Source organism: Thermobia domestica, chromosome 17, assembly GCF_964235325.1.
Source record: "Thermobia domestica chromosome 17, izTheDome1.hap1.1, whole genome shotgun sequence".
NCBI classification, from domain to species: Eukaryota; Metazoa; Arthropoda; class Insecta; order Zygentoma; family Lepismatidae; genus Thermobia; species Thermobia domestica.
The window spans coordinates 95,676,897-95,703,162 of NC_137470.1; the positions used below are offsets into that span (position 1 = coordinate 95,676,897).

Here is a 26,266-nt window from a genome sequence, read left to right on the forward strand (position 1 = left end):
TTTGTATTTCTAATGGTGGTACGTATTAAAGAAGGTAATTATTAAGTCAAAACAAAGAGATTAATTATTGATCGTAATGCATGCTTATGATTAAATGATAATTGAAAGAATTTCTCTAATCCACATTATAAAACTACAACAATTTTGTTACATTTTGAAGAAACATAGTATATTAGAAAGATTTTATATCATCATTAATAAAATAATTGTTAACAGGCAGGAAAAATATATGGTTTTGTTACTTTTTTCACATTCTTCATGTAGTGAAGCTATCTTTATACAAAACAATGGAATTTGAACAATTCTAAAGAAATATGACAATAAAAAATGTTAAATATTTGTAACATCCCCATCCACATCGCTTATGTATAGATTCTAAAATATGTTATTCTGTAACCCTATTTTGCGTAAATAAATCACAGAAAGAGGAAGAAGAATGTTGTTGTAATAAATTTGCTCGGAATGTTTATAGGAAATGTTATGCTACAATAATGTCTCTGGTATGTAAGTGAAACAATAGGGTTGCTACTTCATTGACGTCAAACATTAGTCATTGTTTAGTATTCGTCAGAAATTAGAAATATAGCAATATGATTTCAATGTCAACTTATACGCATGTGCATCAAAACTACCAGAAGACTCTAGTTAAGTAACCAATCAAACAGAAGGTGAAATATTTGTGTACGTGTCAACTGCAACTCCCTTTTAATTCGCAACAAGTCTTTAGCTGGATTAGAAGAGCAGCTAGGCACTGAAGAAGGAAAAAGACAACGATAGTGGTAAGTAACATTATGTTTCATTTTCACACATTAATTTTATATTATTGTGCTAAGTTATAATCTTTTACAACAGAACAAATTGATATTGTGCAGTTTAGATATTAGATATTATAGATTCATCTGTGTTTGGTGCATATATATATATTCGCAAAATTTGTTCATTATAAAAGCCAGCTTTCGCGCCTTTTCTAACTCGTCTTGTTTCAGCACTTTTATTATTCTTGATTTCAATAAGGACTATGGGAAGAATATGATTACTATTCGTTATAGTACTTAACCCACAAACGCCCAAGACCAGTTTTATTCGTTAGCAAGTGCCTTGAACAATACCGTGTTACATCGAAAACCTGAGAAGAAAACTGAACGAAATTCGTACAACAAGAGAACGGGTAGTGTGCCTGAAGTGGAACAACGGTGGTTTGGCTAAATGAATGATATAGCCCATGTAACGTAATGAAAAATAAAGTGGGTCACTGGTGGCACAAGGGGCGTTTGTGGGTTAATTAAAGGATCACAAGCGAAGTGATTTTTAATTGCAACGAACCCTCAAATTACCTGGTAAACGTGATATTTACGGCTACAGAGATAAAAGAACGGACTAAAGTTGACGATGTCTTTATAAATGACATAGTTTTTATTGGTTTAAAATAAAACTTCTCTTCAACACTATTTTAAACTAGGTTTTATAGGTCCACTGTTTTGTATATGCCACGCAATTTTTTGATTTAACGTTCCACGATTATCCTCTTTAGGCTAAATGAAACGTATTATTAATAAAACTGAACTATTATGATGATTATAAAGGAATTAATGTAATGTGAATATGGGAGGAAACGGAAGAACACCGAAAACTAACGAACACGATGTTTTTCCTGACAAAGTCACATGGATTGGAATAGGACCAGAGACCCCTCATACCAGAAATAAACGCATTACCACTGATCCATTGTACCTCCAATATGTCATGAAAAAGATTGACTATAAATATAACTAACAATAACAAACACAAACGTTTTGTTCTTAATTTGTTTCCGAACTGAAAGAAAGGTTTTAATTAATTGAGCGTCAAACTTTTTCCTTTTGTAAGTAATAGACATGGGATTATTTGAAAATGCATATTTTGTTTGTTTATATGAATCTCTCTTAAACTTGGTAGGGGTTTCTGCAACTATAATACACCTCGAATTCGAAGCTTTATAGAGCATATAAATGCATATTTCGAATGCTAGAGCATGTAATAGTGTTTAAGAGCATATTCAGCATATTTTATAGATTTTAGTTCAGATGCATGCTTATAGTATGAAATAAATCCAGTTTTAGTTTGTATTTCGGTTACAAATAATGCCCATGCAACACAATGATTTTGCATGGAATGATGAAAGAATGCTTAGTTTATGGGGGATCAATAATGTTAGAAACCGATTAACAAAGCAAAACGCTTGCAATCTTACGATAAGTTAAGGAAAGTCTGATAATGACAAAAACTCGTCGTAATATCATATAGACATCAATTCAGAAACTAAAAAGCGCGAGGAATGGTGTTAAGTAAATGCTTAGCTTTTGTTAATGAAGTTCAGCAAAGTTTCAGTCAGTTTTTGGTAAATTCGGACGCGCTGTGGAAAAGAAATCGATGAATGTTCTTGCCAGAAACTCCGACTACAAAACAACTGAAGCCATGAGAAACTACCTTCAAGGGTTAGATTTGAACTTGCCAGAAAATATAGATACTCAGCTTGCTCCTGTCCATAAATACTGTTCATTAACATTGATTGGTGTTTAGAGGTCATTTTTGGATACAAACTGACACCAAAAGTTTAAAGAAGTTTAGAGAAGAAGACAAACATCCCCTGATATACTGTAAATCTAAGTAAGGGAAGGAATAAACCCTTAAAAACAAAAGATTTTTTTTTTTTTTTTTTGTACAGTGGAAACATGTAGAAATGTAAGAGTGGTATTGTTTCGTGTAAGTAAATGTGCTATAAAATATAAATATGAAGAAAAACTAGATATCGTGTTCTCATATCACTGTTTATTTTAATCTCATAATTTGTGTTTTTAAAAATTTACTTGTATATAAACTGTTACTATCATAAAAATAAATTCCGAAGAAAAGTCCCTGAGAGGTAAAGTACACTTTTGATGTATTTCGTCTACAAAACATTTGCCACAATTTTGCTGTGTTTGAAAATGCTCCCTTTTGTTGCATTGTTAGTGCATATTAAGTGCATATTTTAACACATTTAACAGTATAGTTGCTTACATCTTTCATGAATTTTAAGTGCATAAAAATCTGATGTTTAGTAATTAAAGACATCATACTCTTTAAAATATCTTGCTGATACTTAATTTTCCATAACTTTTGTTTCGCTAGATAGTTTAGGCTGGGGATAGCTGGGGAAATGTTTTGGAAGAAGAAGAAGAAAGGGTGGATCAGAATTGTTAAAATTTGTGTTATTGAAAGAAATTTGTCTATTCTTTAAAGCAACGGTTCCCAACCTGGTTTACAAGCCCTGCATGCTGAAGCCCCCTGCTTTCCGCTCGTTGGTCATGTGCTTTTTTTCTGACGCCATCTTAGACTTCAGATGCAGCATTAAATCCTCAAATTTTCAATAATAATCTACATTTTAAATAAAAGGATAGAAGTGACTGATTCATCTTCGCCCATTTCATACTAACAGGTAGACACGTGAAACTTGGACAGAATACTCCTCTTGTCACAAAAGCAACGTGTAAGGATGTTTGAAAGTGCTTATACCAAGAGATAAAAAAGATTTATATTTTCTTTTCTTTTTTCTTTTGCCAAAAATAGTCTCACAAATCGCTAAAGTTAGGGAGATGAAACTCTGCTTAAAACTCTGCATTGAAAGTAAAGAAACCCATGTTTCAGAGTTTTCATGGATTTTGCTCCTAATGGGGAAAAGAGGGGAAATTTTTAAAATATTCAAATTTTCCTTTGTTTAATCAAAAGTTGCCGAATGTGAGAATTTGCTTAAGTTGTAGGAATGAATTTCAGCATATATAAGTTAAAAATAAGGAAACTTATAGTTAAGCGTTTTTGGAAAATCCCACTCTTATGGAAGAAAATGGGACAATATCTATACTATTGAAATTTACATTTATTTATTTATTCACAAAATGGTGTGGGAGACCCGAGTTCGATCCCTGGCGGGAGCTCATGTAGTTTGCATTCCACGTTAATCAATAGGTCCACGTCTCATATAGCCACGCTGCTGAACGTGTCATTTAACTCAACTCAATTTTTCACAAAATGCAGAATATGGGGAATCACGTAAGTTGCAGATATTTAAATCAAAATATAAATTCTTAAATAAAAATAATATACATTTGAGCGTTTTCGAAAATATAGCTCATAGCGTGGAAGCGGGGTCATTTCTATTCTCTTTTAGTTACCCTTTCTTTATTGAGAAAGTGCCTAATGTGATCATCATCATAGGTATTCTGCTATTACTGGCAGGACACTTGCCGCAACTGACAAATTGTGAAAAGTTTCTATGCTCCACGGTCTTCCGCTAACCCCTTCGTCTTCACGTACGATATTTTTGTTTTTATACCGTCCATCAATTGTAGCTTCCTTCGCTCCTTCTTCTCTTTCCTTTCTCTCGTCCCTCATGATACAGTTCCTTCTTATCCAATGTCCAACCAATTATTCTTCCCCTTTTCAATAATATTTAAAATTGTTTTTTCTCCACATCATTTCCAAAACCTTCTCGTTCGTTTTCCGCTCGACCCAGCTAATTGTCTTAATTCTTCTCCATACCTAAACTTCGAAACCTTCCAGTTACTTTTCATCATTTTTACGTAATGTCCATGTTTCTGACCCATACAGTACAATACTCCACATGAGAGCATATTTCGTCATACCTATCCTTGCTTTATTTCACGTTCACATTTCATATAATCACTAATAGTACTACCCAGGTATCGAAAACTAGACATCTGCTCTATTTTCTCCCCTCCTATTCTATATTTGACACCGATCATTTCGTTCCAATCTCCGTAGTTTTTGTCTTTCTAATATTTATTTTCATCCTATATTCTTCACAATCCTTCCTCAGGTTTTCTAGCATCTTATTGATTTTCTTCTCAGATTCCGCAACAAGCACCATATCATCTGCAACCTTTATACACCTAATAATTCTAGCTTCTACCGAAATGCCGTCTTCATTATGTAGAGTTTCCTTCACTGTCTCTTCTAGATAGATATTAAATAATGTAAGTGAGAGACAGCATACCTGTCGAACTCCACTTTCAACTGGACTCTTCACTGTCATCTTCTCTTCTATTCCAATACTTACTTGTTAGTCCATACATAAGATTATTATGAATCTTTGATCTTCCCATTCCAACCCAACCTTCTTTAAAACTTCCAACAACAGTTCCAAATTCACGCGGTCAATAGAGTTTTCTAGATCAATAAAGACAACAAACATCTCCTTCCCTTTTTCTATAAACCTTTCGTTGATTACCTTTACCTCTTCTGAACCCGAACTCTTCCTCCTTAACTTTTTCATTTGTTCTTCCATACAATATTCTTTTCAGTATTCGAAGCAAATTATTAGCTGCATACGATATGAGACTAACATAGTTCTGTAATCTTCACATCTCTCGTGTTCGATTTCTTAGCCATCGGCATCGTGATCGTCTTTAGGAAGTCTTTCGGCCACTCTCCTGTATTATACATTTCATTGCAGAGTCAGAACAATTGTTTCTTGCTTTTGTTTCCTGTATTGTTAAAGAATTCGACTTGTGTATTATTTATGCCAGTTGCCTTTCTATTCCTAATCTCCGATATAACTTTTTCAAACTCTTTCTGAAGAATGCTAAAGTAGAAGATTTTCAACAAACGCGCATTCAAATTGAGGTCCGAGTCGAAGTTTTCCGAGTCGAGCCAAGTTTAACTTGAAAATAAAGGGTAACGATTGTTATTGAATGATGACACGTGTACAATAGATGTTTTATTCTTTTGTTTATTTTTTCGCATTGTATTTAAGTAAGTCTTTAGTTTGATTGTTTAAAACATTTTCTATTGTTTACAGGAATGTCGCTTGACCTTGAATGGTCACATAAGCAGGAAAAATTGTTTAGGGAGCGCAAGTGCATGTTAATTTTTCTATTGTTGACAGGAATGGTGTTTGACCTTGACTACACATGCATACGTTTTGGAATTTCTAAGAATAAGTCGACTTTCATTGTCCTTTTGTTGACAGAGAAGTAGTTTAACCTTGAATGGTCACGTACACATGGGAAAGTTCTAGGATTTTTTTTTCTATTGTTGGCAGGAAGTTTGTTGGAATGTTCCAGTGATTGGATATGTAAGTGGGTAGGGGGACTTGTATGAACTTATCGTTGGTAGGATGCCATTTTGTTGTGACGTAAACGCTTGAATGCTGAGTTTCAGGGGACTGTTTTATGTATTCCGCTATGGCTCCCGTACGAAAGTTAGTTTTCAGCGAGCTTGACGGCGAGGAGACGTTATCATCTCCTGCACGAAGGAACAAGTTAAAGTCCGACAACAGGCCGGATTCCTCGGACTCCATTGAAGTAGTATACATATCATCTTGGGATGATGAAATTTATTCATCATCGTCAGATGAAGAAGGGAAATTGGAGAAACCAGAAACACCGTCTCCAACGGTGTCGCCATCGCCACCACTATTATTAAGAGGATCTACTTCAAAATTTGGAGTTTAAGCTGTTTATGCAGTAGTCAAAAAGTGGATCGTGAATATATAATTGACGCCATTACTAATTAGGACACTGATAAAATTTTAATTTGCGGTGGATGTGCAGAAGTGTTAGAAAACCAAATAGGACATGAGTGCATGTTTATGAGTTCAGAGGAATTAGAAGAACGTGCGCTGAAATCCCTGCTGGACGTTGAAGTGGAAGACATATTTTATGTATACGCAAGATTGCATATTATTGGGATATTTAACCAGGAATTTTTTATGAAACATTTTTTGATTTAATTGAAGAAAAGGACGCTAATTTTATGAGTGAAATAGTGAGAATTTTTGAAAGTAAAGACAAAAAGTAATGGTATGCAAAGTAAATGAAGTGACTGTCTTCATGTAAATAGTTTTCTTATTAGTGAAAAATCGTATTAATGCAACTGATTGATTAAAGTGATTGTGTTTGAAAAAGGATGTACTCACATATGGGTGGTGGCGATTATATTTGTGTATCTTGTAGTGACAATAATATTGGTGAACTGTGTGTTTTAAAACTATAAATGTATAATTCACTTCTAAATATTATTCCTGTGAACAATGTACGTTGAATCTTCAACACCAATGTTTGCTTCTTCATGATATTGCAATTTTTTCTGTACAGCATTTATCCAACGAAATAACTCTTATTGATTTGCTTGAATTGTTTGAGGAACATCATAGTGAAATCTCAACTATAAACTTTATACGAAAAACGCGTGAATGTATAATCAACATGGAATTTGTCGGACAAATAATTCCGTTTTTCTTGCAACGTAAACACGACATTTCACTGTGTTAACGAATACATTATTGACATACAAGTTTTCAAAATTTCAAATAATGAATTTATTATTCGTGAATTTTGTTTAACTGCATGTGATGATACAGTAAATTTCCATTGTTTAGTAAAATCCCCGTTTAAATACAATTAATTATCTTTAGGATGCCAAAAACAAATTGATTGGTTAACATCACACTTACATCGACTAACTTGGGATAATAAAAACGGGTATACTGTATCACATATACGTAACCTTGTATATCAATTATGTTTGAAAGATGCAGCCTTCTATTGTAAAGTGCAGAGAAATCCATTTGGATAAAGAAACTATTTTTGTTGTATAATGTTGGTGATCTTCAATCAAAACAATGTCCACCATTAAATGAATTAGGTGCAAATGAATGAATATTGTTCTTTTCATGAACAAAATATACAACTTGAGAAAAAATCAGGTTGCGCATATCGAAATGCACAACAACTTATTTACTGGTGGATGTTCCAACGATCAACGGCATTAACAGGATTTCAATGTTGTAATTTTAGTTTTCTTTTTTTCATGTTTGTGAAATGAAACACAAGAAATAATTAAAAAAATATTTTTAAAAAATCCTTTTTGATTTATATATTTATGTATATAATATATATATATATAAACGATAAACTTATTATATCAGGTAAATATTTTGTTTTCTTTTTAAAAATGTATTTACAAGGTTATATATAATTTTATTATTCCTTTATAATATTGTCTTATGAAACAAACTTAAAGTTTTTTCAAATGAATTATTGCGTATTATATGAAAAATAATACAAAATATCCACGCAACACGGATTCTTCGTGTTCGTATACTATTTCCAGAATAAACTTTAGTATTTTTACATGAGAATGAAGAATTTCTTTTAGCACTGGCATTCGTAAACTATCAAAGTAAAATCCTTCATGATTTTTGTTTATGTATAGTCCAACGCAATGACTTCCTGCGGAACCTGACGTATCAGGATTAATGATTAGTCCAACAGGAGTTTGCACTGTTTGCGGAATTGTATCAATGGAATAAATTACATTCACAAATGATAAAGTTTTTTATCAATGAGAAGAAATTTAAATTTCATCTGTATACGTGTTTTTATTTCTTTATCGGAGTAAGAACATATTTACCACTGGTATTGTTCACAAACAAAACATAGTCATACACTTTTACATATTCACTTTATAATAAAGCTCCAGGTACAGTACACTTGTTATGTCCAAAGCGATGATTGTAATGTGCACACTTTGACACATAAAATCCTAGAGATGTGTACTGTGACAGTCCAAATCTTCCAGATAGATAATATCACGTTGAAGAATTTCCTGCAGAAAGTCCTGGCGAGCTTTGCCGAATGTATAAACAGATGAAATATTTGTACAATATTTGCGAAGAATTTCTTTAAGGTCTGAGAATTCGATATCTCTTTCGTGCCATCGGATTGTGTAAAAATTATCACACAACTATTTGTTTCCCACTATTATTGTTTCACACAGTGCAGTAGTAGCGCACGGAGGTTTAAATATCCAGCTTTGTATGAATGGTATATCTGGATTAGCTATTGCTAACTCTTCAACAATAAGTACATCGTCGTCTTCACCAGAAAGCGGAGAAGTGAACAAGAACCCTCATGCTACTCAACTGATTAAAATTTAAAATGAAGTATCACTATATATATTTCCATATTTATCTATTTGTATGAGAGAATCAAATTGTGCATATACAAAATAAGTGATTGGTTGTGCTAATGATTCTTTAAATGATACTTTTAAATTAACGGTTGCATGGCGTACAACATCTCACGTGGTATCATCCAATGTAGTATTAGGGGATAGAATTAATGCATAAAGAGTGAATCCATGTGGGTACTCATCATATGCAACAGTATGGCCATCATCTTTATAAAATATTCCTGTACCGGAGAACAGAGTCTGGTAACTTAGAACGTATAAATTATATGAAAAATCAGGGGTGAGAGGATTGTAAGGAAATTATATTGAACCAACATGTAGTTACAACATGTTAACGTTAAAGTTTTGGAATTCAAAAGAGTTAATTTCTGATTTTCCATTAAATGCCGCGTTAGAGACAAATCCAATAACGATCGCTTTAGGTACATTTCCAAGGAACAGATTATCAAGATTGTATGAGTTTACTTGTTGACGTATTGTGCAAGACCGAGTTTCAACTCTTGTGAGTTGGCCGTTTCATGCACCACACCAGTATTTATTTCCATACCAACATGTGCAGATGCGTTAACACGTTAGGCATACATAGTCACTTCTTGAAGTACTACATTATAAGATGTATTTTGAGCGTGCATTATCTAAACATATCTTTTGTACGATTTAATTTAATACGAAGTCCAACTTTGTTTGGAAGCACAGACCTAAACTTGCAATCTCAGCATAAATACGTCCATACATTTCAAATGGTGCACTATTCTTACAAAAGTGGCACGTTTATTAAAACCAGTATTTGTATCATCTAATGTATTAAATTGTTTTGCGGTATCTTTGTACCATAAATAACATGTCAGATGTGTTTGCGTTGCATTGTTTGAATAATTTAACAAGGTTTCAATATATGCGTGATAAGGATAAGATGAACTAATTAATTTATCATTTAATGAAATATCAACTTGACTAAATAATGAATGTAGAAAATTTTTACTGGTGCAACTACGTCGTTTCATCTAAGTTATTACCATTTGATTTTGTAATTTTACATCGTACGTAAATATAAAGATATGTTGGATAAATAAATTTTCCTGTTTCACCAGGAATAACAAATTCAATAGGTTCTTCTGAAGTTAGTGTAGAAACAGGAGGATATTCCACATGAGAAGTTGCTTCTATAGCAGTTAGAGTCATTGGAACGGAAAATAAGTCAAATTCCAAGTACAACACTCATGACTATTCGAATTAAGTAGAGCCATTAGGAAAATATATATTTAGTCTTCCTTGTTTTTGTTTTAGTTTAACAGTACGAGAACGTTTACATTTGATTGGTGATCCAAAACTTATTACGGGAGCTTTACGTTTTCGTGGCCGTCTCTTACCGCTACCAGATAGTAACTGACCAATTTTATCAACAGCTTTTGTCTTTAATGTTTCACCAGCCTCTTTTACACGCGCAAAAACAGATTCTTTTATTGGACGGTTTTCTAGTACGTTGCCTGCAACTTGTATTCATGTTTGTAATGCTTTGCGATCTAATGCTTTGTCACCTTGATTAAGAAACGGTAATATAATACGTGCTAAACCTTTAGAGAAACTACCGATACTGTGTCCCCATCGACAAACTGGTCCTGAAAAATAAGGTATTCTACGACGACGTTGATAACATATACGTCTAGACTTCATTTTTTAATTAGCAGCAGCAACAGCAGCACCAGCAGCGCGTTTAAACTGAAGTTTTATCGTCAAAGTCCCGGAACGAATGGCAAATTTCGCCCTGCATGATCCTTTAGTAGTACTTCGATATTTTTAAAAAAATTTTGCAACTTGTAAATAATGAATATCTTGAAATGCTATTGTTTGCACTTTTCCGTATTAACACATTTCAAATTGATGCATTACGTAGTAATGGGGCTTTGACATCACCTAAAAATTGATATTGAACAATATCACTATACACAAAAATTACATGTGGATATCCAATATCAACGTAAGGTTGTTTAAATCTGCGTTTATGTAAACAATATCTTTATTTTCGGGAAATCCTAATTGTATAGATAAAGTTGGTGACAATGTAAGTGATTTAACACGATGATCACAATCTACGAATACTGTATTTGACACGTTAAATCTAATGAATTTGGAAACTTTATTTAATTCTTCGATTAAATGGTGCACGGTCGGATAACATCCTGCGGTAATTTTACTTTTCTGAGATTGATTATTTTTTAATGTAAACCAAACAACATTTTCCCCATCGATGACATTATAACATGTTAGTAGAATGTGTATTTCGCTTAAACGAACACACCAATCAGATTCAGTTAATCGAATAGTATTATTTAATTTATTTTAAAATGTAATGGACTATCTTTAGGATATATATCAGTACTAGCGTTTGAAACGATTGTAATGCAAAAACTATCATCAATACTATCATAAATCATTTTTGTTTAAAGTGTAGTGTTAAGTTTGAAGTTCCAAATTGAAATAGTAGTTTCTGCCCTTCTTCAACTTTTAAGTTTACTTTTATCGTGTCGAAATACTTTTTCTCTACTTTAACATAGTGTGGTTCGTGAAACAGAAAACATTTTGTGTGTGCATGCTCTTCGTCATAAACATTAAGTTTTCGAAGTAAAGGTCCAACGTCTTGTTGTTGTTTTACAACATCAACACAAACATTTACTTTATTTGGAATATTATAATCTAAATTGCACGGGAATTTTCCACGGGGAAATATTCTTTCTTGTGTGTTTGGTTGTTTTAAGTACACAACAAGGGAATAATCTGTTCAATGTTCATTAATAAACCCTAAAATGTGTTCTAATCGTTTTGTAATACCAATCATATATTGATGTGATGCTTTTAAATATGAGATATAAATACTTTATTTTTTATTTTTACGATATCATCCGTACATTTTCAGGTATCATATCTAAAATACTTTTAACAGAAGAATACTATCGTGGTATGATATTAATGTCGTGACGTTTATGTTTACCGTCAATTACTTTATATATGGTATTTTTTTCGTTTGCGCCTACATTATAAAAACTCCAAAGAATATTAATTTGTGTTAATGCCACACTCCATTCACCTCTCTTAAATCAATAGCTTGTGCAACTTTTACTCTACAGGATGCTGTTGTATTATCAAAAAGTTTACTACTTGCACTAGAAGGAAGATTAACGTAAAAGTCGTTTCTAATGTTGAATTCATTTTGAAGACTGAACAGATTTCGTTTTAGCCCATGAATTCATACTTGACGGATATTCTAACCATTTCACATAAATCCATCACTTTTTCCTTTAAGTACTTTTTTAATTAAATAATATTTTTTTGAATTAATATTACTTTTTGTAATTCTTGTGCATAAAATATTCCTTTAATTTCATCACCATTCCAATCTTTTAATTTATAAGTTACAGGATACAATTTAATACAACGAACTACAACAAATATTTCTTGTAACCATTTTGGTAAATATCCTATTTCTAACTTATGTTTCTCTTTACTGGCACCTACATAATCACCCGGATAAATTTTACTTGTTAAATTCATTTTCGTCGTTGTTGTTCCGTATAATGTCTTCCAAACTTGGTTAATGTTTGAATGATTTACTTCTACAGAAGCCATTTTAATACTTCTGTGATATGAATGATTATATTTATGTACAATTTTATCGAGAACATCAATATAACGATAAGAATTTTTTGCTGTAAAATAGGGATACATTTTTCTTTTAGTGTTCGTATAAAACGTTCTGCTAATGCACACTTAATTTCCGAATGTACACTATAATTATTAATTTCATTTTCTTGAAATAAACGTTTTACATGTTGGTTATAAAATTTGCCACCTAAATCCGTTTGTACTTGAAACACGGGTAACTTTAACTGTTTAAAAAATTTGTGATTGCTTTCACCATTTCAGGAACCTTTTATGTTTTTAATGGAACGCAATACGCGCACCTTGAGAAAATGTCGATACAGCATAAAATATATTTTAAATTATTATTATACTTTGGAATATTTTGCATATCTGCTAAATCCATTTGTAATGTTTTATTTAGTGCACTAACACAATCTTTCTTTCGCTCGAAAACTTTTCGTGCTGGTGCGTGCAATGTATACGCGTCCTATGTGATGCTAACCATTCTTTTATTTTCTTTTGTGATAGTTTAGTTTTACACTGTAATGTTTTAGTACTAGATAAAGAAGCACGATTTAATCAATCGGAATATATTTTTGATAACTTTATCATTTTTATTACATTTTATATTCTTTCCAATCTTTTAAATATCTGGTTTACGAATTTTACTCGGAATGACTCTAGGTGTACTCACAGGAGAAGAAATAAATTCTTTATGAACATTAAGTTCTTCTAACAAAATTTTAAACTCTTGAATTCCTACTGGTTCTTTTGAATATTTTCGCATACGAATAACATCATCCACTAAATCTATAATATTTGAAATTAGAATGTGTTTTCCATGTATCTTCACTGTTCCTGAATGATCCCAATCTATTTTATTTGAATTTACTAATTATTTTATTAATAGATCAGTTTTCCTTCGGTGTGTTTTCGGTGCTGGATATAAAATGTCCGATACAACAGGTAAAACCGAATGATTCTTTTCTTCAGATGATGATGATCCATGAACTTCTTTTTCACCAATAGGTAATGTAAGAAGTTTCTGTGTAGATGAATATTGTAAATATTGATGTCATGCTTGCTGATAAATTTTCCATTTTTCTTCAACATTAAGATCACGACGTTGTAAAATACTACTCATTTCTTCATCTATTCCCGATTGATTTGTATCCATAGACTTAGCATTTGATTGAAATTGGTGTAATGCATTCTCAGGAACTAAAATCATTTTAGGTGAGTCTGATATGTTTTTCATTTTCCAAAAATACTACTTGCTCCCAGAATCGGACATAGTAACGACGGTAACAACGCACCATCTTTCTGAAGTAATATATTCCTTTTCTTGTTTAATGCCGTACATTATTGAGAAGGAACTCGCAAGATATTTTTATGTGTAGGTAAGCGTTGCTTCTGACGTGAATTTAAAGAGATGTTCCCTTTTATCGTATTTTTAGCAACTTGTGAAATGGTTGGTTTTAAATCATCTGAAGCATTTTTCAGAATATGTTCACGTTTTGCTGCTTTACATTTACACACATCACGGAGTGTGCTAAAGTGTTGTTTCGCCTTCAACATCTTGATACCAACTAAACATAATCTCGTGATTCCTTCGTCTTTTTCCTTTGCCTACACGTACATTGTTTCATCGGGAAATATATTTGTACGTATTCGTAATGCGTCATTGGTTTTCTGTGTTAAATCAAGTAATAAATAAGTATGAGGGAAACGTGTTACTTCACCAATCACATCAACGATATGTTCACTTTGTCGTGGCATGATTTGTCTAGATAAATTTGAATTTGTAACTTATTACGTGGATTTTTAAATACTATAATATAATGTGCATTCAAATTAATATCACGTGCATATTTTCCGTTTGGAAAAGAGTTTTGTATTATAAATATTACAGTTAATTTTTTATGATGTACATATTTTGTAAATAAATTTGCAACATCACCATTGGTTTCAGACATTAAATCATCTAATATTAATAATGAATTTTCTTCAGTGTGAAAAGTATTCATATCTGTAATTCCCTCTACGAAACGAATATTTGCACCGGAATTTAAGTTTGGTATTATTGCGCCCTAACACCATACAATTTCAGGAAATATTGAAGTAAACATTTGTTCACGTTCACTAGGTAAACGATTTACAAAACAAGTTCAACAGCCTTTGAAGGACCAGCAAATAAAATGGTTGAGCGATGATTAAATTTTAACACCTTTTTATCAGATGAATGCATTAAATAGAAAGCTCACCTTTTTACATTCACTCACTCACTCAGTCAACAAAATTAAAATGACTAGAATATTTATATGAATAGAATATTAAAACGACTAGAATATTAAAGCTAACGAGTTTTCTTTGAAAACAATCCAATAAATCATTAATATGATTACACTCAATGAGTGTTCTTATGAGCTTCCATAGGAATTTTAGCAACGTGTTTGCATAGCAAAGAAACTAGCACGCACACATTAATTCGCATTTTACGTTCGTGGGTCAAACGCTAAGTCTCTTGGTGACCGCATGGTATGGTTCTAGTATTTTGTATGTCATGTTAAAGAATATCGTCATTGTCATCAATTCGTTTACGTTTTTTGTTATCCATAGCGTGTGTTTTAGTCTCTCGTATTGAAAAGACTTGGATCCCGTGTTTCCGAATAATACTTGTAGGATTTTCAATTACTAAAGAATCAATTTCTTCTTTGCACTAACGCACAGAATCTCTCAAAATTAATTTTTTCAGAGGTTCTATGGTTCAATGTTACTCCCGAATTTTGTAGATGTGCCGAAACTCGCATTGACTATTGCGCAGGCGCATACAATAATTTTTGTGTCCGAGAGCTATCAAAGTGACAAATGCCCACCCCTCATCTATTTCATCCTTTAAATCCCCAAGATAATTACCCAACTGTAACACGGGTTACTCATCTTGCCGTTGTACAAACATAATACTGTCAATATCACAGTAAAGAGAACGTTCGGGTCCTACAGCAGTCTGAATTTCATAAAGTCGAAGTGTGGCCCAACAAATAATAAATGCGGCCAAGACGACAATGGGAAATCCGAACGGAGTGTTGTCATTTTCCAAGTCCTTGTAGTTCACTATGAGGTGCCTATCGCCGACCGGAATCACAGAATGAACTTCATTTCTTGCCGATGAAAGGTACCTAAGAAAATCTGTTGAGTTCTTGACATTTGTACACTGCATCGTGTCCACTCGTTGACTCCATTTAACATACAGCGAATTCAAATACAATTTCGCTGTACCGCGCAATCCCGGGTTCTTCCGAATATTATCATAATTTAATTTTATACCTTCAAGTGTATAATATTTATCGATGTATTTTTTGTTTTCTTCAGTAGTACAATAAGCAGGAAAACCTGAGGCATCCTCCTTCATTTGGAGAAAGGAGTTCACTTTACTCCCGTACAGACCACCTGAATTCTCTTCTTCAGGATCCATGAGTTCAAATTCCCAAATTTCATTAATATCGATGATCGTATAACCTTTTTTAAGAGTAAGGTGTACCTCAGGAGTAAAAAATGTACTTGTTATTACCCAATTCATTCTCTCAAGAATACATTCACCCGCAACCTCATTCAGTTCTTCTTCCATAGATGCCCGGTACAGTCCGAAAAGTACTCGTCTACCAGCCACATATCGCAGAATCGAAAAATATAGGTATTTTGGAGGCATAATGGTACATTTGACAAAGCCATGTCTATTTTCCACTTCTGGAAAATTCGACCTCCTGTCAATCTTAGGCATTCCAACCGACATTAGACAACGTGCCATTAGAAAAGGATATAACGACGTAATATGGAAATAATGTATGGTCCCATTATCCTTGCAATTAATGTACGATCGAAACACTTCAGTATGACCCCCTTAATATGCCATTCTTGGAACAATAAGATTTGCTCTGTTTTCACCATATTGTCCCAAGTACATTCTCAGATCTCGTATAACTTTACATCAAGATTTTGAATGCATTCTCGGCGAGGTATGGTTTGATCGTACAGTCTTGCATACGTATCGCAAGGATCCTGAGAACAGTGAATAATTTCATTACGAATTAGGAATACACCAAACACACCCGTGGAAATGACACCCATTATATTCATACACTGTATTTGTATTTGGATCATACCCGTGAATGCTGTATTTAACGAAGCGTATCTCTGGAGCAGTACCGCAGTACTGGGCATTCTTCCCAATTTGATGTTCAACATATTTTAGCCACAAGAGGGTTTACACACTTTGTCGTTCATTGTGTAAAAATCCCTTTGTAAGAATTTTCGCAATGATATTCTCCGGTAAGTACAGGGTACGGCACCTTGCCATATTTAACCCTGCTTACCACCCCCTTAAATTTTTGAAATTGCCAAATCTAAAAATTTGGTATGGTAGCCTAGAACGATAGTACGTTCCTCTATCAGTATTGGGGTCTATCTCGTTCACTTTCATGGGTAAAAAATTGCCGGAAATTTAAATTTCGGGATATTTCCTTATTCATCCCTTTTGATGAGGCTTAAATATCTTATATTGTTATATAGGCATGTACATGTGTCTATTCCATTTCACGAGACATGGCTACGTTTGTGCAACCCTTTAAAATTTTAGGTGTGGCACGGCCCACAACTAAAATTTCAGATATTGCCCAATTAAATATTTGTTATAAAAGTGTTGGACCCTAATTGTACCACTAATAATTAGGTTGTCAACCACGTTCCCTTTCATGAGTTAAAAATTTCCAAAATGCCAAATTCCAGAGGTTTTTGACTTAGTTTAATCCCTTTGATGAGGTTCAATTACCCTACATGGTTATATGGAAGTATACAGGGGTCCATTTCCTGTCATAAGACATTGGTACATTGATGGACCCTTTTAGAAATTTGGGAGGGGTTCGTTTGCCCACACCTTCAGTTTTGGACATTGACCAATTTAAAGATTTAGTATTTTAGCATAGGACCTCAATATATTCTACTATGAAATTGGGTGGTCTACCTAGTTCCCCTTTAGGAGAAAAATTTGCCAAAATATAAACGTAAGCAAATCGTACCACGTGTTTGGTTTTGGACCAATTTGTCGCCTTGGATGACGTCCTAGTACTTTATATGGTTATATGGGCATGTATAGGGGTTTATTTTCTTACATAAGGCATGAGTACATTGATGTTTTCATCTTAAAATTTGGCAGAGGTACATTGAACCACCCCCTAAAGTTTAGAAATTGTCCAATTTGGCATACTAGTACAGGGACCTAACAAATATCATTATAAATTTCGTTTTCTTTCATGGTTAAAAATTGTTATAAAAGAAAAATTGAAAAAAGTTCACATGTTGAAAAATTGTGGAAGTAATTGAACCCCTTTGATAAAGATGGATGTATACAGGGTTTCATTTCACTTATAGTTTGATGCTCACTTTTTAACATTTGTTTGATGTGCATACGACCATTCCTTATATTTGGGAATTATCAAATAACAAAATTCGGTAAACGTTTTCTAGAACCCATTGTAAATGTTGGTTTCTTTTTAACGCCAAATATTCAAAATTCTAAGGTTGTTGACCTATTTTATCTTCTTTGATACGGCTTTATCATTGAATGATTAAATGATTTATTACTTTTTCCATAAGACACAGGTGTATTTGTGAAACAATCTTAAATTTTGGGAGGGGTACATTTCTTATTGTCAAATCAATAATTGGTAATTTTTCTTAAAATTGGGTGGTATTCCATTCTTTGTGTAAATCATTGTGAAATATTATTATTATCACGTGTTCACTTATTGTCCTATGATGGGATTATGGGTTCAGAACATTGGTACATTGAACCTTTCTAGGATAATTTGAGAATTGTCAAAATGAAATTTCGAAATTGGTCTTGAATATTCCCGCCTATGGGCCAAAATATAAACGTAAGTAATACGTTGTACAGTCAGCGACAGTAGAAAATGGAGGTTGGACACATAAGAAATGATAGCTTTTTCCAGTAGCAGAATAGTTTCACTCGATGTCTGATAGTTGGACAACCAACATGACAGCAAATACGTGCCCAAAAACATAACATGCCAGGATATTCCTCCATTTGGAGGAAAAAGTATTACTATCTGAGAGCATCATTTAGAGAAACAACCACGAGATAAATCTGCAGAAATTCCATTCACATTAAGTTCAAGGAGATAGGAATTATTGCAAAGAAAACGGAAAGAATAATACGCTTCATGCAGAAACCGAAAAAGTACGGAAAGCTAAACAAAATGAGAAAAGAAGGAAAGGAAAGAGCAAAAGACATGGGAATAAATTAAATATTAACACTTAAGGATAAACAGTGTCCGTCTTTCCCCCTGCCCCCGTCTTGGTTTTTCTCCCTTCATACGATAAATCTCTTTCAGTATCAAACGCGAACATCATTTATAGTGTTGAATTCCTTGAAAAAATTTTAACTCAGTCTAGGCCGAGACTCGAACCCCAGACCCTTAGAATGACTGTCTCACGCGGTATCCACTTACCTACACAGGCTCCATCTATAAATAACCTATTACCCACGCTGTTACCAAAAGTGTTAAATCAGCCATTGTCGGTGAGCAACCCCAGTTCCATTTGAAGTTTAAATTTTATTTCCCTCACTTAGCCATCTACGGGTAGCAGTCCCCTTGCTTTCATAAAAAGCATTTGTTCTGTAGATAAAATCAAGACTGAATTAATCTGTACTCTTGGGAGCTTACTGGTGCACCAACATATCTATCATCTATCTATCTATCTATCTATCTATAGCACCAAGAGGTCTCTGTGTAACGAGCTGTAGACAATAACTATTCGCATTTATATGACATTTTTCTTATTCTCTAAAGTTACTACAATGGTTATCTACATCAGTTTAATGCGTTTCACAACTCCAAATAATATATTCAATGTATATAGTAATTTTTTTGGCCAAATAGAAGATGCATCTTTTTTTACTTTGAATTACATATATATTATTGTTTTGTCTTTTTATACTTAAATAAGTTCATTTTATATTGTTATAATTATAATGAGTCCTATCTACTACGTTATCAACCCTCAAACAAAGAAAGTTGGTTATTCTGAAGACAAAAAGTGGAGGTATTTCATTATGATCTATCTGGACTTCTTTTTCCCAAAACAGAAAAATGTATTTTATATTTTAAACCATTGTTATGTCTAAAGTATTTAGAATTTTCCTGTGAAATTCCAGGGTTTCATAGCTCTTAGTGTGGGAAACCTTCACAATAATTGACTTTTCCCTTGCTCTAAAATTGTGTGTTTTATATTTAAAAAACTCAATTTTCGGCAATTATCAAGGGTTCTTTGTAACCAAAATAGCTATATTACATGTTAAGTTCTTTTTGTGTGTATGAACTTTATGCATACATTTATATATGGGCTAAGCATTTCTTGTAATTACTTTGACAAAATATGAAAAAGGAGAACTAATAATTTTCGAAGATATTTGCATATCTATATTGTTTTTCCAAGAGGTTTCTAAGTAACTTTTTGAAGTTGCCAACCTTATGTGTTTTCGACCTACGATACTGACGAATCAGATAATTCTCCCATCTCACGTGACCACTAGTGCGTTGTTGTTTGACTGTGAACTTCTCATTCAAGACATGGAAACATTGAGTAGATAGTATTTTTTGAAGCACAGCCAACATTACGGAATTATCTTAACCAATCAAAAGCGGAATGTTCAGTGGGGAGAGGGAAACTAGTTTCAGTTGTATTTTGATGACTAAGATTAGCGGCTGCAGTTTCTGGCGCGCGGGGAAGGGGAAAGGGGTGGCGGAGTGGGATGGATTTTTAAGAGCTTTTAGAAGGTAGGAATTAGACGCTTGAATGAATCTTTTGATTCTCATTAGTCATAAATTTTTCAGGGACAAGCTTTTTAAAAATAGACTCTCTTTATGCTGTTGAATATACAGTAGTACTGAAAGTGAATGTATTTGATAATAATATAATAATAGCGTTAACATAATGACATCAAAAATTCAACAATAATGCTTATGTAAAATCGGAAGATAGCATATTTATATACGTATATATCGTCTGTGTATTTCAGAATAACTGAAAAATAATATTGAAGATTAAATGGAGGAGAATGTAAGAAAACACACGGACACAAATAAATGTATGTTATACAGCGTATCTGAGAGCACCCGTACATTGCTTTTAAAGTGAATCGGGTAATCTCTATAGAATTGTGATATTTCCAAATTCTGGTATTAATTGGAAGTGGTACACCCGAACCGAATATTCATTTTTTTCTGAACATTGTACATTTAGGTCAGATTAGGGTTGTACTTTAAAAATTTAAAACACACTTGTGTTGAACATTTTTGTAGAAAAATCTTCGATCTTCCTTAAAGGTATTTTAAACGTTTGTCGAACGGATTAATTATAACTAATGTTTCAACTGCCAAAGATTTTCTTAGCCATCTGTGCTTTCATTTCAAGAAGAAGAGAGTTGATTTCTAATAAAATTACGAAAATTAAATAAATAAATCTGGTAGTCCCAGTAACTTTGTGGATCAATGTAAACGAGATTATTGATCCATGGATCAATTTGACACACGACTAGTGTTCCAAGGTTCTTCGAATATAGCATAATATATGACTGAAAATTCGAAAGTTTCACGTATTCTTGTGGACCACCACACTTTGACAGACTTTAATAGCTGTTTTGAACAGAGTTGACAGTTGTTTTCATTGTTGACCTTTTTTGCCTTTTCTGCCATGACATATAGAACTGAACACGAAGAAGAACTCTGTCTAGTTGTACTTTCGAGAGTAAACTGTTTGCTTGGTGTAGCAGAGTTTCTCTGACTCTCATTCTCTCTCTGTCTCTATATGTATGTAAGTATGTGTTCTGTATCTTGTTTGAAGGCTTCCATCCATCATCATTGTTGTTTTTGTTATAGATTGTTTGACGCAAGTGTAATGAAAGCGAGTAAAGATAATTTCAATGGTTAATTAGTTTTAGTTAAACCATATAAGAAAAATTAAATCCCGATAATTCATATGTGTTATTTCTGGAAGGGGAAATTCATTAATATACCTTAGGAGACAATAAGAGGAAAATACATACGTACCTGGAGTCAGACTTCAGTTCATTCAAGCGCTAGCTACGGAAACGTATCAAACTTGGCACTAAAAAGATTATTGTTTGCAAAAAATAAGTAGCGTTGATTAAAGCAACAGAGAGATGAAAATGAAACCATGGAATGAGATTAGTGAAGGAATACAGTAATTGTGAACTGAATAAATTGATAACGGAAGAAAAATGAAATAAAAATTATCAACGTAAGTAGCAGATATCAGCAATAGCTAAAATAGACTATCCTAATTATTTTATAACTCACCACAAAATAAATTAAATTGATCAAGTGTTAATCTTTTATTGTTTTACTTATAAACCCATTTCCTCTTTGATAGTCTGTTTTCTTATGACTAGAGTCCCGGATGTTTATTTGCTTAAATTACCAAAAATCATGTATTTATTTATGTGCTTGAAATGTTTAAATGTTAGGGATGGTATCAAAACGAGACTTCATACAGTCTCGGTCTCGTCTAGGTTGATAAATAGCGGTCTCGGTCTCCATCTCGTCTCGAGTCAAAAATCGCCGTCTCGATCTCGATCTCGTCTTGGTCAACACAGAGATGGTATCGAAACGAGACGAGACGAGACTTCATACAGTCTCGGTCTCGTCTTGGTTGATAAATAGCGGTCTCGATATCGTCTCGAATCAAAAATCGCCGTCTCAGTCAACAGATGCTTGTCTCGATCTCGGTCTCGGTCTCGAGGACCAAGTCTCGGTCTCGTCTCGAAAGTCTCGAAATAAATAGTGTGAAATTAAAATTCTGAACGTATTATAATCGTACAGTCTGCCGTTTCCGCTTCTTATTTTTGCCTTCATTTTTGACATAGAATTGTGGTATGGTATACCTCTTCATACCTGATTTGCTAGCGCTAATGCTTTCCATGCGTGTATTCCAGGTTCAATCGTCAGTTTGTATATCATTCCTGGGATAAAACCTAATAGTAAGCCATATTTACTTTCAGCAATAGACTTTGTCTCATATAGGTTTAGAAAAGCTATAAAATTAAACTCTATTAAATTAACTCCAGTAGTATACAGTAGTTTATTTACTTCCTTTAAATCAGAATTGTTCAATTTCTCCTAACGGATAACGCAACATATAGCAGCATGAATGCATTTAATCATACCGAAATTGAAATCTTACAATATCTCATTTATTATCAAATACATTCTGCTTTGACTGTCATTTTAAAAATATAATATTGTAGTATACCAGTATTGACAAAATGACAATATAACGTTCATTATCTGAACAAATAGGGTAAAATATTATATATTTTGTTTCAAATTGATCAAATGCTTTAATACCGTTTAATTGACACTTTATAACACGAAATTCCCGAACCTGTGGTGGGAGCTACGGCACTCATCTTTGCTATGTGTGTTCTTGGGTTGGATCACCAAACAAGTTAGATTCAAAGTCCAATGTTTCGCATAGTTCGCGTCTCACTTTAAGTACAATATTTCTTATACAAGTCCATAAGGTCGTTTTGCATTATATAAGCATATATCCAGTGCCGTAACTAGGCAAGAGCAACTGGGGCAGTACCCCGAGGCCCTCACCCTCACATAAGGGTCTAGGAAAAACCAGACACACCTACAAAATTTCTACTCTGAGAATTGAATAAAGGATAATAATGTAATAATATAAGTCTAAAAGCATCCTACTACTTTGTAACTACTTAGTATAGTTTGAAAAACAGTACTATAGGTCCTAGTTAAGGAACCGGTCTTTCGCTTCTCCTGTAAAATTACGAAATTATGACTTAGTTTAGTTTACCTCTGAGGTCCAGATATAATAAATAATCACCATAATCATAATCAACCATTGTCAATCCACTACTGGATGAAGGTCTTTCCCAGGTTTACTCCACAACTATCTATCTTGGGCAATTCTTTTCCAGGTTACTCCCCAGTGGTTCTTGGGAGTTTTCTAGGCTGTTTTTATCTCTTGGGATCCAGTCTAGAATTGTTTTCGTCCATCGATCATAATTTCTTCTTGCCATACGTCCAGCACATTTTCCAGCTCATGTTAAAATTGTTTCATTAGTACCGGTCATTAGTTGCCAAATAATTTATTTCTATATATCTGGGCTACGCATAGCTCAAGTCCGTTACTTTCGGAGCAGAGACACGCTACTTTTTGATCTTCGGATCTTCAAACACTAACTGAATGATTTAAATCAACACAATGTGAGGACCACCATTTCGTCTAGCGGCTAGTATGCTTGACTTCGGTTCGTGTGGTCCCGAGTTCGATTCGTAGTGGGGGTAAAGTTGCACGACCGAAGTGGTTCGGGTTCCAATATAATCAGTAGTTGCACGTCTCCTTTTGTTGCCCTGGCATAATCGTGGGGACGTTAAACTAAAACAAAAAAAAATGAACACAATGTGTACTACTAACTGTAAGTCCTTGCTAAATGGTATGGATCGATCTTCAGGTGGCCGCTGGTCAAACTAAAGCAAGTGAAATGTAATTAGGATGTAATTAGAACTTTTAATTAAGCACGATTTTAATCTAAAGTGTACACTAGGCCTAAGGCTTAGTGGGAACAACTAGTATTACTGAAAATTTATGACTTATATTTAATTTCAGTTACAATTTGCATTTACATGTATTGCTGGAACGAAAACTTTGACATTAACATTATAAGTAGTCCAAAGACTATGAAAACCGTCTTCTTTTGAAAGCACTATAGAATACACTATTGCACTATAAAACAAATAAAGAGTAATTTTAAAATATTTTATGCTTAGCTACGTTATTTGCACGATATTTAGAATAATATTTAGCAATTTATTTCTGTGGGCAACACTGCTTAAAATAATGTAACTACGACTTGTAATTAAAACCAGAGATACGCGAACTAAGTAACTTTCGAATACTTAGTTTCGTCTTGATGAAGGAAAATGAAAAATATTATGCATTTTTAAAATATGCAAGAAAAAAATTGACAAATACAGTAGATTCAAGACTGAATGCCCACAGGTGCGAATTAGTTTTGTAAATTTTATTATAAAAGCAGTGCTCGAAGTGGAAAATCTAAGGAAGTGGTATGTGCAGAGCAGATTAAACATACAGATTAGATAATTCCCTCTACTTTTTATATGTTAGTCGTTTCTCTAATCTTTCGCTGCACCGAAGCAAAAACAACTGAATGAGAAAATATGAACAAACGAGCAACTAAATTGTTCCTTACATTTGATAGTGGTTGTCTACATAGTCTACACGGGAAAAGGTGTAATGTAGATTACGTATAGATTACAGTAGACAATCGCGTAGACGTAAAATTATAGTTTACGGCACATCACTGATTAAAACCACCAAAAACTATTGTTGTAATGTTATAGAAGCAAAGGAAAGCAACAATCATTATAAAAATTTAACACAAATACGCCATTTTAAGCAGTATAACAATCACTATGCATGTATGTTTGGTATCTCTGAAACGGTTTGAAATAATAAGTGTTGTAAATGGCATTATGATCATTCAAGTCTCTGGAAGCATCTACATGATGAGACATGATATGCCAGCATGTTTTCGAAGTAAAGTCTAGATAAAATTAAATTTTCCATTTTTTATAACTTTGTTCCTTCATTCATTCCAAATACATTACACCATAGTAATAGTATTTGACGCTAAGATACAATTGATGCGCATTGCAGCGTCCACGCCATTTGAGTTATTAGAGATCTCCAAAATGTTGATGTTAGTGATACTGTATTGTCCTTTGTTACACTGAATAATGTATGTGGTATTGTGGATGTATTTTAATATCTAAATTAGAAATATGCAATACCTTACGCAGTGCAATTTGAGAAAATACAATTTTATGTTGCGTTAACAACATTGCTAGGTTATCTACTGGTATTGCAGCATATCTAGAAGAATTTCCCTTGAATATTTCACACAACTTATTACAAAATTTCAGCATTATATATATATCGTGGATCCAAAGTGAGGACTATAGTGGCCATAGACCCTTTGACGCTCAGATATACACTCGATAAAGTGGGCTTCAATCCTACTTTCTTTACACTGGATAAAACGTCAAACTATGGTGTAGCCCCTCTCTTGATTATATCCTGGATCCGCCACTGCATATATATATATATATATATATATATATATATATATATATATATATATATATATATATAGACTGTTCCATAATTCATAATTCGTGTGTAACTTTCTACAGCATTCGGAGAAGATGCAGTTTTCACACTATTAATGTAAAATTTGGCACTCTTATTGAGAAATATCTGAATTTTTTGAATTTCCAAAGGAAATGAGAGAAAATTGCTGTTTAGCTTGCCTTTTGGGGGTGTAAACACAGAAGTTCATTTTCCTTATGTATTTGCTACAAAATGCAAAAACACTCATTCACAAAGCTAATAAAGCCGTTTCAAACATTATTTTGGGAAGGCCACCTTTTTGGGGAGTAAGGGGCGTAAAAAGGGTGGGTGACATGTT

At 33.3% G+C, this 26,266-nt stretch overlaps 1 protein-coding gene across 1 annotated transcript in view; it reads left to right on the forward strand.

Annotated features, from left to right (window-relative positions):
- The first annotated feature begins 653 nt into the window (after positions 1-653).
- Positions 654-26,266, forward strand: part of LOC145673908 (high affinity copper uptake protein 1-like) — a 153,948-nt gene continuing 128,335 nt past the window's right edge. The window contains exon 1 of the mRNA XM_081743719.1: positions 654-779. The gene's annotated coding sequence lies outside the window, so the exon portion shown is untranslated. The remainder of the gene's footprint in view (positions 780-26,266) is intronic.